Raw genomic sequence first — 13,326 nt, 5'->3', positions numbered from 1 at the left:
ACAGTAGAAAATGGAACACAAGGCTGTTGCAGTGAGTTCAGATCTAGTCTTGCTCTGGTGCTTCCCAGGACACTAAAGCAAGGAGAAATGGCAACACTAACAGTTTAGGTACAGCACTAGAGGTGAGAGCATACACAACTTCCGAAGCCTCCAAGGAAAATAACTCTTTCCTAGAAATCAAGTTGATAGTTACATTTTCTGACTTTGACCTCAAGTAGGTTACTTAACCTCTTGGTAATAAGAATGTTTCTATAAAAGCGAAGTATTTTCAGTACCTTACTTTATTTGCCTAATCACTCCTTCCTACTGCAAGATTCTTATTATCAGAGAGTCCATTTTATTGTCTTATTTAGTTTTGTAAACTCCTCGGCCTTCAACTTGTGACATAGATAGATAGATAGATAGATAGACAGGTAGATAGATAGATGCTTAAAAATATAGTAGGTGCTCAGAAATAAAAGACAAGAGAAAGGAAGGAAGAAAGAAAGGGGGAAGAGATAGGAGGGTGAAAGGGAGGGAGAGAAGAAGGGAGAAAAAGATAAAAATGATGGCTGTTCAGTAATTACAAAGAGGGTTTTCTGGAATATTCTTTTTTTTACTTGCTTTTCTTCTTCTATTTAAGTATAATTGCTGTACAATATTATATAAGTTATAGGTGTACAATATTATTTTATACAGAGTAGCTTGTACCTCTTAATCCCCTACCCTTCCTTGCCCCTCCCCCCTTCCCTCTCCGCAGTGGTAACCACTAGTTTGTTGTCTATATCTGTGAGTCTGCTTCTCTTTTGTTATAAAAATATGGAACACATCACAAATTTGCATGTCCTCTTTGCACGGGGGCCATGCTAATCTTCCAGTTTTAGTGTAGGTGCTGCAGAAGCGAGCACTGGATTATTCTTAATACTTATCAAACCTAAAGCTCAGTTGCTGCTCTTTATTAAATAATTTATTTTAACACATTTAGCCACAAGAGAGCTTATGTATAATAAAGCACTTCAAAATGTATGAAGAAATTCCAACTGAACTATTACTAAATAAAAATACAAAGATGGGCAATTCATAAGCAATGGATTTTTTCTTTTAGCTAACTTGGTAGAATAAAAGGGCAATTTTATGAAATATCCATATTAATGTTGATGTGCATATCAATCTGTGAATACTTTTATTGTTACTAGGATTAGGAGTTTATTTTTAGTAGTTCTTATGTCAACTTAGTAGTATAGTTACTATTATTGACCATTTAAAATTTTTTCCTCATTTTTATTGTCAGTTCCAAATTGGTCAGGAGCAAAGAAAAGTAGTCTGAAGTGTGATTTGCTCCTAAACCCACAGAAATCCGTGATATGGAAGGGTTTTCTTAGATACGACAGGCATGGCATTTGATGACGTGAAAGTGCTTAGTAAATTCGGGGACTGCACATCCCTGGGTTCAGGAGTCAAGGAAGCTTCCTGCAGAAGCATGAGTTTCAGAGTTTGAGAAGCGAACGCCACTTTGAAAGTGGTTAATAATACACTAACTTTTAAGCTGAGTGTAAGAAATGCCCATAAAATATAATGGGGTCTCTTTTCTCTCCATTGGTATATATTTAAAAATCTTTAAAAATATTCTAGGAAAAAAGTGGGTGTTACATTCCTTACTGTGTGCTTTAAAAAAGGATTTTCCACTTGCTCACCTCTAGAAGGTCATCTCGGAGATGTACACGCCAGGCCTTCATTAGGTCTCCTCTTGCATTCATATTTAACTTTCTTTCATTCGGTGGCCTTTATTAGCTGAGCTCCTGGAGCTTGTAGCACATTTTAAACAGCAACACTGGGAGGATGTAAATGCAGAATAATGTATCAGGACTCAAATTTGCATGGTCAAATGTCAAAAAAATTAGACCTTCCCCAGAACCATGTCAAGAGAAATAACATAAGTGGGCAAACTCAACAGCAGGCATGCCATTATCATTTAGCGAAAGCTGTCATCACTGCCAGCAAGTGGAAGCAGTGGTCATTAGCTGGAGCTCTGCCGGGGGACGTTGCAATTCTTCCTTTTCCTTTTTTTTTAAAGATTTATATTTTTTCCCCATCATCTGACAGTATTTCACAGAACGCCACAGTGCGATGTTGCCTCCCTGACAGGAAAGTCAAGAGGTGGGGGAGGGTGCCTTTGGAGTCGGGGGAGTGGAGAGCTAAGGAGAAAAATCCATAATCGTCCACTGTCAGCTAGAGAGTGCAGGAATTGCATTACCTATTGGATAAATACTCATTAAGAGTAATCACTTTATTTCAGCTCTGTAATGACATTAACAAGCTTGGAATACAGGGAATTACATGAGTCAGAACAAATAATTGAATATTCTACTGTGGAGGGAACACAGCACAAGTCGGCCTTCATGTCATGCCATCTCTGAAGCTAGCACAGCATGCAATTAGATAATAAGCTTAAACAGCATTAAATTGGCACTGCTCATACCACCACTGAGAAAAAAGAAGTATTAATTGTTCAACTCTCACCTGCTTGTAATTTCATGCGATGCAAATACCAGCAAGTCTGCCCTATTTTGATTTAAATGGACTTATACACAGGATTTAAACAAACCAATAAAAATGGAATATAAAGAGAATCTGAGATAATGAAAAGTGAAAACAGATACTGATTACAAACCATGTTCAGTGGGGAAGGGTTCCTCTTTGAATGGGAGGTGGACAAAAATTTGGCTACATTTTAAAACATACAGTTACCATAATAATGTGACAGGTGTCCTATATATTTTTTTCTGCATATTTCTAGCAGGCGATTTCCTTTCACCGTTATTTTAAAATCTCCTGAATATGTGCGCTGAGATGGGATTCATACAGTTAAGTACAATCAGCACAGCTGGGTAGATAGGCATTGATGATGATATAGATACAGATATCGCTATAGAAACAGAGATAAACAGAGATACAGACATGATTAATGTTGGTGCACCATTAATCATGGAGAATGTTAAAGGTATGTAAAGCTTTCAAACAGGACAGGATGATTCTGTGTTGTGACAAACGAGAAAAGATGGTCAAAAGCAGGTAAACCACATGAGACACTTTCCTAACTGGTTTGACGTATTAGCAAGCTAGGACCCTGAGAGAAGAGAAAGCTGCCTTTTGACACCCCATTCCAGTGCCACAGGAGTGTCATTTAGTGTGCTGTATCCATAAGCATGAGTTAACCTAATGTGATGCATCAAATTACACAAGCTGTTAGAGAATGCCAAGGAGAACCCAGAATAATGTTGCTTCTTCTGGCTCCGCACAGAGGAGGGTGCCTTCCTCTCCCAGGGTGGCTACTCAGATCAGAGCAGATTGAGACGAGCCCTGAGACTGTGGGTGCTCTGGGGATGGCTATCTGGGAAGAGTATCCATTTACAGTCAATTCTACCACAATTCCAAATCTGTGTAGTTATTCAGACGAGCCAATCAGCACTGGTTATTTGATAGGCAAACTCAATAATCATTTATAATCTTGACAGGTTAAGGGTCTCTAAGGCAAAGCTTAATATACACAGTGGGTTTGAAAATAAGAGAAAACAAATAAAGGAATCTCTATATTCTTGAGCAAATATCTTTTCTTTCTCTAGTCCTACCATCTTCCAATCAGGGATATTCTTTATCATTCCCAGCCTCACAGGACACACAAAACCATTTTGAATCTATTTTTCTAAGTAGACCACCATACAGCCTTCACCTCAGTACTTGCCTGTAACTCATGTGGGTGTTTGAAAATTATTCTTTAATAAAGGCAAGGGGGAAAAAGAAACTAGGTCCTACTTTAGGACAATTTAGAATGTGTCAATAAATTCAAGATTGAGAACTAAAATAGAAATTTGAGTATTTATCATGTCTGTCCTATAAAAGAAATTGAAACTCTTAGAAGAAAGATTATCCACTAGCCCAATCTTTCTGAGGGAATAACATCTAGCATACTGCTTGTATAGCAGGTACCCAATTCATCTTAAAAAAATACAGGAAAAGGACATACTACAAGTAAAAAACTGGAATTAAAATGAGCATTAGCAGAATGCTCTCTCTCTCTCTCTCTTCCTCCTTCCTTATTTTTCTTCTCTCTCCATCCTTTTCTCTCTTTTTCATGCCCTCTTTCTCTCTCTCATTATATCAATAAAATGATTCTAGTTTCAGTCTAGTTATAATGAGAGGCAGTTATACTGGATCTTAGCTTTCATAAAATATGTACTAATTATACAAAGAATTATCTTAATTACTCTTTGGTAAAAAATAATGTATATACTGATTATTCTCTATCTATCTTATTATGTGCTAGGTACCGCAGGGGATATCTTCAAGTATGTACATTTCTATTGGGTCCAAAAACATGTATGAGACAATTAAGAAAGGATACAAACAAAATTAAGAGTTACATTGTTTAACAGGATAATCCAAAATTAATTCACAGACGAGATCTATTTATGTAGTCATTCAATAAATATTGATTGATTATGTGATGTATGCCAGGCATAACACTGTTTAAAACACTAAGACGTGCCCAGTTTCCTCAAGGAACTGTATTTCCTTGGAGTAGACAAGCATGCACAACGTGATGGAGAATGTGGTTCTCACTATAACTTTCTTTTGCAAGGATATTTCTTGGGAAGAAACATTCTTGTCAAGATGAAATCAAGAGAGACATGGCTTTTGGCAGTGAAGTCCTGTGGGAAGTGTGGCAAACAAAGGACACGAGTGCGACCCCTGCTAGGGAGATGGGAAAGGTCAAGTGCCCTCCAAGTGACCCTTCCCCATGACCATCCCATATAACATCCAGACCCCAGATCTTTGTAGAGCTGTTAAACTCACTGCAGACTGGAGAAGAGGGTGCTGGAGGAGTCCTGTTATTATTTTTTCCTTGAAACGGACAGAACCATGGCATTCTGTGTACATGCAGAAACTTGGGATAGAAAGGGTGACTCATGTGGTGGGGACTTTCAGGAAGGGGCAGAAGGCTTTGGCTGATCCTGCAAAGGAATTGTAGCTCTCTCAAGCTTGGTTTGATCCTTGCTGAAGAAATTTCATCTGGCCTGAGACTTAGAAAGAGGTAAACTGGGATAGATTGTTTCATGTAGATAGATAGCTTGTGCAAACCAAGAAGGCATAGGAGAACGTATCTTCCCCTTCAGTATTGTTACAACATAAAGTTCATTAGGGTAAGTACCATGAATGAGGCTGATCTTTTATGTCATGAAAATGGGATTATAAATTTTCCTAAAGGTAATGAAGAACTATGGAGAATATACATAGGAAAGGAACATCTCAATGGCCACAACAAACAAAAATGAATGCAGCATTCCTTTAACACAATGTATAAATGGGCAATGACTGGGAAAAGGAAATTTATAAGAAAGGAAACCTGAAAGATCCAAGGTTTTCCACCATTACAATGTCACACAGAGGAGTTTCACAGCTCTAAAAATCCTGTGTTTCACCTGTTTATCCCTATCCACAATCCAGACCTGTGCTGCATTATCTTTGTACTGCTTTGTACTGCTTATCTATGTACTGTCTCTACAGTTTTGCTTTTTCTTGTTGCTGAGTAATATTACATGGTATGGACGTATCACACTTTGTTTGAAGGTTATCTTGGTTGCTTCCAGTTTTTGAAGATTATGAATAAATTTGCTACAAAAGTTCTTTTGCTGGATACACACACACACACACAAACACACACACACACACACACACACACACGCTCATTTTCAAGTCCATTGGATAAATACCTAGGAGCACAATTGCTGAATCATATGGTAAGACAACATTTAGCTTAGTAAGAATCTGAGAAACTATCTTCCACGATGGCAATGTCATTTTGTATTACTTGTAGCAGTAAATGTGAGTTCCTATCACTCTGCATCCTTTCCAGCAGTTGGTATTACAGATTTTGAGTTTATTTTGTTGTTGTTGTTGTTTTGGTTTTATTTTAGCCATTTTTATAGATGTGTAATGACATCTCATCATTGTTTTAATTTTCACTTCCTTAAAAATGTATGATGTTGAATGTCTTTTCATCTACTTATTTGCCATGTGTGTATCTTCTTTGGTAAGGTGTCTGTTCAGATCTTTCGCACATTTTTAACTGGATTGTTTGTCTTCTTATTGTTGAGTTTAAGAGTTCTTTGTATATTTTGGATAAAATCCTTTATCAGATATGGATTTTGCAATATTTTCTCCCAGGCTGTGTCTTGGTGTTTTTTTTTTGTTTTTTTTTTGTCTCTTAATAATAACTTTCACGGAGCATAATTTTTATTTTCATAAAGTCCAAATTTTTCATTTATCTTTTCACAGATCATGCTTTTGGTATTGTGTCTAAACACTCCTCACCAAACACAGACCACTTAGATTTTATCCTATGTTTTCTTCCAGAAGTTTTACAGTTTTTCATTTTACATTTTGGTCTATAATGTATTTTGTGTTAGATTTGGTGAAAGGTGTAAATTCTGTGCCTAGACTCATTCCTTCCTCCCTCCCTCCCTCCTTCTCTCTCTCTCTCTTTCTTTCTTTCTTCACACATGGATGTCCAATTTTTCTAAAACCATTTGTGGAAAGATTATCTTTGTTGATTGAATTACCTTTGTTCCTTTCCAAAGGTAGACATTGGTATCTATAATGTCTCAGCTTTCACCAATAACAAGCTGCTGTGATTACTGTAGATTTTTGGTAAGTCATGAAGTTAGGTAATGTCAATCCCTTAACTTTGTTTTTTTTCTTAATTATTGTGTTGGCTATTCTGGGTCTTTTGACTTTCTATGTAAACTTTAGAATTAGTTTAGCATGAAATACCATGAACTAGCTTCCCAGGATTTTATTTGGGATTGTGTTGAACATATATATCAAGTTGAGAAGAATTGACTACAAAAAATGTTGAGTCTTCCTATCCGTGAACCTGGATTATTTCTCCACTTATTTAGATCTTTGACTTTCTCTTATTTTTTTCATCCAAACTTCGTAGTTTTGTGGATATAGACTCCGTACGTATTTCATCAAATTTATATGTATTATATTTTGTGATGATAATTTAAATGGTATTGTGATTTTGATTTCAGCGTCCAATTGGTATTATTGGTATGTAGAAAAGCAATTGTTTTGTTTATTAACCTTGTAGTAAACCTGTACCCTGTAGTCCTTTTGATAATCCTTGTGATAATTAATTTCAAGAGTTTTATTGTTATTATTGTTGTTGTTGCAGTTGTTAAGTCTCGGGGATTTTTTAACTAGACCCACATGGAACAAAGACAGTTTTATTCCTTATTCCCAGTCTGTAAACCTTTCACGTCCTTTTCTTTGATTGCATTAGATAGTGCCTCCAGTGCAAAGTTGAGTAGCGGTAGTGAGAGGAAGCATTCTTGCTTTGATCCTGATCTTAAGAGGAGAGCATCTTGTTTTTCATCATTAAATATGATGTTAACTCTAGGACTTTTGTCTGTTTTTGAATGTTCATTACCAAGTTGAGAAAATTTGCCTCTATTTCTAGTTTCCTGAGAGTTTTTATCATAAATAAGTTTGGATTTTGTCAAGAGCTTTTCCCTCACCTATTAATATAATCATATAACTTTTCTTTCTTAGCCTACTGATGGATTACATTAATTGATTTTTAAATGTTGAACCAGCCTTGCATACCTGGAATAAATCCCTCGTTGCCATGGTATATACTTATTTTTATAAATCATTGCATTTCATTTGCTAATATTTTGTTGAAGTTTTTATACCTATGTTTATTAGAGATATCAGTCTGTAGTTTTCCTTTTTGTAATTCTTTATAAGGTTTTGGCATTAAGGTAATGGTTATCTGATAGAAGGAGCTGTAAAGTGTCCCCTTTGTTTCTATTTTTGGAAGGAGTTTTAGAGAATTAGTATGATTTCTACCTTAAATTTTAGCAGAATTCACAAGTGAAACATTTAGGACCTGGTGGTTTCTTTTTTGGAACATTATTAACTATTGATCACTTCCTTTTATATATATAGTTCTATTCATATTATCCTTTTCTCCTGTGTACATTTTGATGGTTTATGATCTTTCAAGTTACTGGTCCAAATAAAATGTCAAATTTGTGGACATAGAGTTTTTCCTAATTTTCATCTATTATTTTACTATCCATCAGATCAATAGTGATGATCCCTCTTTAGTTTTGATATTAATAAATCATTTCATCTCTTTTTTCGTGCTTAGACTGGCTACAGTTTCATTAATTTTATTGATCTTTCCAAAGAGTCAGTTTGGTTTTCTTGATTTGTTCTATTGGTTTCCTGTTTACAATTTAATTTATTTCTGCTTTAATTTTTATTACTTTTTTTTCTTGATTTAAGTTTAAATTGCTTTTCTTTCTTTGGTTTAATAAGGTGGAAGTTTAGTCTATCGATTCCACAAATTTTCCCGTACATATTCATGCAATGCTATAAATTTCTCTCTAAACACTGTTTTCACCACATCACAAAAATTTTGGTAACTTTCTTACTTGTTTTCATCTAATTCAAACATCTTAAGTGTCTCAAAGATTGACAATATTTTTAAAAGTCTCAAGACTCTTCTTTGTCTCAAGTGTTATTTACATGTGTTGCATTTAGTCTCCAAAACTGTTAGTGGTTGCTCTAGAATTTGCAATACACATTTACCACTAATCTACATCTAATTTCAAGTAACACTTTATTGTTTCACAAGTAGTAGGTAACATAGAACTGAGTATTCAAAATTCCTCCCTCCCAATGTTATAAGTAAACAACATTTCTGTCATCCATTATACTCATCTATATGCTATAATCACCCAGTACATTTTTGCTATTATTACTTTAAACAGATCAATTTAGATCAATTAAGAATAAGAAAAAAAAAAATATTTTATTTTGCCTAAGTTTATTCCTTTTTTGATGCACTTCCTTTCTTTATGTAGATCTAACTTACTGGCCTAAATAATTTTCCTTCTCTCTGAAGAACTTCTTTAAACATTTCTTGTAAGGCAGCTCTGTTAGCTCCAAAATCCCTTAGGTTTATTCCTGCCTATGAAAGTGTTTCTTTCTGCTTCAGCTTTGTTTTTCTTTTTTTTTTCTATTTTAAAATCTTTATTGGAGTATACTTGCTTTGCAATGGTGTGTTAGTTTCTGCTTTATAACAAAGTGAATCCGCTATACATATACATATATCCCCTTATCTCCTCTCTCTTGTGTCTCCCTCCCACCTTCCCTATCCCACCCCTCTAGGTGGTCACACTTTGAACAGTAATTTTACTGTGTGCAGAATTATCATTGGTTGAATTTTTTCATTTACCACTTTTAACATTTTACTCTATGCTTCTTGTTTGCATAATTTCTGATGAGATGTCTCATGTAATTCTTATCCTTATTCCACTATAGGTAAGGTGCTTCTTTCCTCTGGCTTATTCTAAGATTTTCTCTTTGCCTTTATTCTTCTGCACTGTGACTAGTGATAGACTTTATTATTATTATTATTATTTGTATTTACCCTGCTTGGTGTTCTTTGAGCTTCCTAGCTCTGTGGCTTTGTGTCTGTCATTAATGTGGGATACCTTTCAGCCATTATTACTTCAAACATTACTCTGCTCCTTGTTTCTTTTCTTTGTCTGTTATTCTCATTCGGCATGTGTTACACTTTTTGTAATTGTCCCCAACTTCTTGAATATTATGTTCCATCTTTTTCATTCTCTTTTCTCTTCGTATTTCAGTTTCAGAAATTCCTGTCGACTTATTTTCAAACTGATTGTTCCTTATTGTCCTTCCTGTCTCTCCTGGGTCACCCATCGCTCCTTCTATGTGTCCATTCTGAGACTTCTGTGTACTTTACTTCTAAGGATGGGTATTTGGGATTCTCTTGGGAGGAGAAATTCCACCTGCAGTGGAAGCGCAGAGTCTTAACCACTGGACCACCAGGGAAATCTGATGCATGGTAAATTTGAAAGCTCATGTTCCAGAGGACACCATTGACTTTGTAACCCTGCTTTTATCATACTATAATTCATTTTTTCATAAAATAAGAAGAGATGATTGAACAATTTTTCTCAATAATGAGGAATAAAGAAGTATAACCCCATTCCTTGTGATGATAGTGATCACCCCTCAGGCAGCAAGTGTCTTCCTGGAGAGAAGTATACAACAACAGCGTGAGCCTAGGACAGACAAACAGTGCCATTCCAGAATTCCATGAGGCTGGCTGCTCCTGAAAGGTTTGGTGTATGAAAACAAAAACAAAAAACTAAATTGGACTCCACAGTCCAGGGCTCCCTTCTACACCTGCATATCATGAAGTGTGTTCCCTGATCAGATTCTGTCCTGTGTGGGATTCTATGCTTGCAGAGTGGGGTTGATTGAGGCTTTGCTGGCTGGAAAGACAAACTCACTCCTTTAATAACTATTTCTATGAGGACAAACCCTTGGCTGTTGCTGAATGGTCCAGTGGAATCTCTTTACCAAACCACATAGTGGCTGGTTGGTCTCCTCAAGGAATAGTGTGATACTGGGGAGACTTAATATTGGTCTTTTTACCTTGAATATGAATCTTTGGTAAGTGCTACCCCATACTGTGTCCATGTGTACCTTCAAGTCGACAATCATTCACTCTGTGCACATACCTATTATGCAAATTCCCTGTTGGCCAATGATGATGGCTAGTTTGCCTATTTGGTTGTTCAATGTTTCTTCCTTAGTGGTCCTCTTCCAGTGGTCATTAGCATGTAATGCAAATATCATCACACATTGTACTCACTCCTATATATGCATCTAGTTCCTTTAATCAGAGTTCTTTGCCTGTATTAATCCAGTCTTTTTTTTTTTTCAGGTCCCTATCCAACTGGCCAGACCATTGGCAATTGTCTAGAAATATCGTGTATATTCTCACATTGGTCCACTTCTCTTTCCACACAAAGTGGATGGCCAGGTACATCATCATGACCAGTTATGCCCACTGGGAAGAGTTTCTTTCTCTGCTGGCTGTTATGGACATCCCAGAACATCAGTAGTGGAGCTGCCATTCATTTTCAGCTTGCATCCATATCCCGAGCCAGCCTATCCTTCATCTGATCATATGAGACCACCTCTAGGGTTGTAAGAAGGAGTTGGGGACGGGTGATGCTGCAGTCATAGTGGGTGGTAGTTTGTTCTGGGCTACCTGGTCATGCAGCTCCCTTGTGCCCTCTGGTCTTGCTTTGCTTGATCATGGATGTTCTGTTCCCATCTTACAACAGATTGTTACAACATCTATATCGTTTTGTGACTTGGTGGGGGTGACAGAACGCTGTTCATAAGGTGCAGGCTGGATTTCTGGTCTCTCTGTCCCATGTTCAAATGTTCTATCTACCAGAGCCCAGTAACATATTAGGAACTCTTTCTCAAGAGGCATATCATTCACTATTGCGATGCTGTAGCTTTGCTCTGGAACCTCCTGTCCATATATTGTGATTCTTCCAGTGGGACTTTCCATAAACTTCGCCTTCATTTTTCCCCACTGCTGATGCCTCTAATTCATAGTATCTGCTGTATCATAGGGTCCAAAAGGAAGGACTGCTTGGTCTGAAGCCTGACCTTCTAAAGATACCATTTCTGATCTGGGCACCACTCAAAGCTGTCAACCTTCTATGTCACCCAGTATAAGGGTTTGCCATTCATCGTTCTTCTTTGTAATAGGGAATGGAAGATAACGTCATTTTCTATTACTTTGGAGGGGCTATCCTGGCATACCTCTGCCCATTGGACCCCTTAAATTTTATCAAAGTGGCATCTCCCTAAATCTCCAGAGTCTATTTCTCACACTCTGGAATGCATGTGCATTACCAAAGTCTCCAGCATAACAGGCATCTCTTGTTCACTGCCCTTTGTACCATGTCATCCATGCAATGGACCAATGTAAGGTCCAGGTATGCCGCTGTTCTGAGACCCGTGAAACTGAGCACCACGTCTGCAGTGGTGGTCCTTTCCCCTCCTGACCTTCCTCTGTTCCATCTGCTGTCTGCTCAGAGGCTGACCATGGAGGCATTTGACAGAATGAGAGAGCTTGGAGTTGCACCTGCTCTGAGCCCTGTTGGCCGTTCTTATCCAATTGTGCTGGATATATGAAGTTCCTATTGCCATCTAGTCTCAGGACTCCAGGAGCTTCTGTCTCTTCTTAGGGTGGTGCTCCATCTTGACTCACTAATCAACTTTGCTGACCCCCATGCCCACTCCTGACTTCTTCCCCAGAAGTCTCTGTATGTATTTTAGCCCCCACCAATTTCCCCATTTTCAATAATATTTTCTTATACTCAGAGAAATCAAAGAAGCTCACAACTGACTGTGTCCCTCAGTCTCTGAACCTCAGTTTCTGCCGCTGTGGAATAGGAGTAATAACTGTATTGTCAAAACATTTAAATGAGTTTGAAGGCATGTTATACTCTGTAAACTCTAAACTGGGGATTATCATTATCAGCAGAAGACAATAAAGACTCCTTTATTATGAAACACTATGAACACTGCAACCTAGCCTGTTGATCTTCCCTTTATTATTCCAGTTTTGTGTTGTATGTGGGAGGGAATGGGGGACCCTACAAATACCTGGGTCTGTTCACGAAGAAGTGTCTACAGGGGACAGTTTGTAAAGTCCCCAGGCATGGAGGCCCCTGGTGGATGACGGATGCCCATCATGATGGTGTTGAGAAGCCGAGCCCAGGCACCTGGACAGCGGACGTGATCTCTGACTCTAGACCACCTGTCAAAGCACCTGGGTGTGGACATGACTCAGCATCGGCCCCTCCTTCGCTCTCAGGAGCAGGGTCAGATCTCCCTTCTGTGCCTCCCCACAGCCCCTCTGCCCTCCATCCTTCCGGAATCTCATCCACACCGACCCCTTTCCCACCCTGCTCTGGCTCTGGCCGTGCCCCCTGTTCACTTTATCCTGCTCTCCTGAAGCCCCTCTCTTCTCATTCTCAAGAGCCAGTTTGAAAGAAAACAAAAATAAAGCAGTTTTACCTGGTAAAACCTCTTCGCATTTCTGCCCTAACAGTCTAATTCTTCTCCAGGCCTGAATGCATTGAAGAAGGGTCAGGACTTGTGGAAAAGAAAGCTGGAAGATTACTATTATTAAAGCTTGAGATTTCACAGAATGCACACATGAAGATGGCGGCCATGAGAATAACCTGTGTACCAAAATCGGGCTTATTCTAGGCGATTCAGGCCTGGCCCTTGTTTGCTAAGATGTGTTCTCAGAGCCAGCATTCTGTCCCTGACTCTGACGTCCAACACATACACTGTGATCCATGATAAGCTACTCAGGGGGTTTCTATTTCCCAATTTTTATTGTCATTCCCCCTTTTTATCTTA

General features: G+C 37.9%; 1 pseudogene; it reads right to left on the bottom strand.

Annotated features, from left to right (window-relative positions):
* Positions 1-792: 792 nt before the first annotated feature.
* Positions 793-887, bottom strand: LOC118893699 (annotated as a pseudogene).
* Positions 888-13,326: the final 12,439 nt, after the last annotated feature.

Source organism: Balaenoptera musculus, chromosome 3 (assembly GCF_009873245.2).
Source record: "Balaenoptera musculus isolate JJ_BM4_2016_0621 chromosome 3, mBalMus1.pri.v3, whole genome shotgun sequence".
Lineage (NCBI taxonomy): Eukaryota > Metazoa > Chordata > Mammalia > Artiodactyla > Balaenopteridae > Balaenoptera > Balaenoptera musculus.
This window is presented reverse-complemented; position numbering and strand designations above follow the sequence as displayed.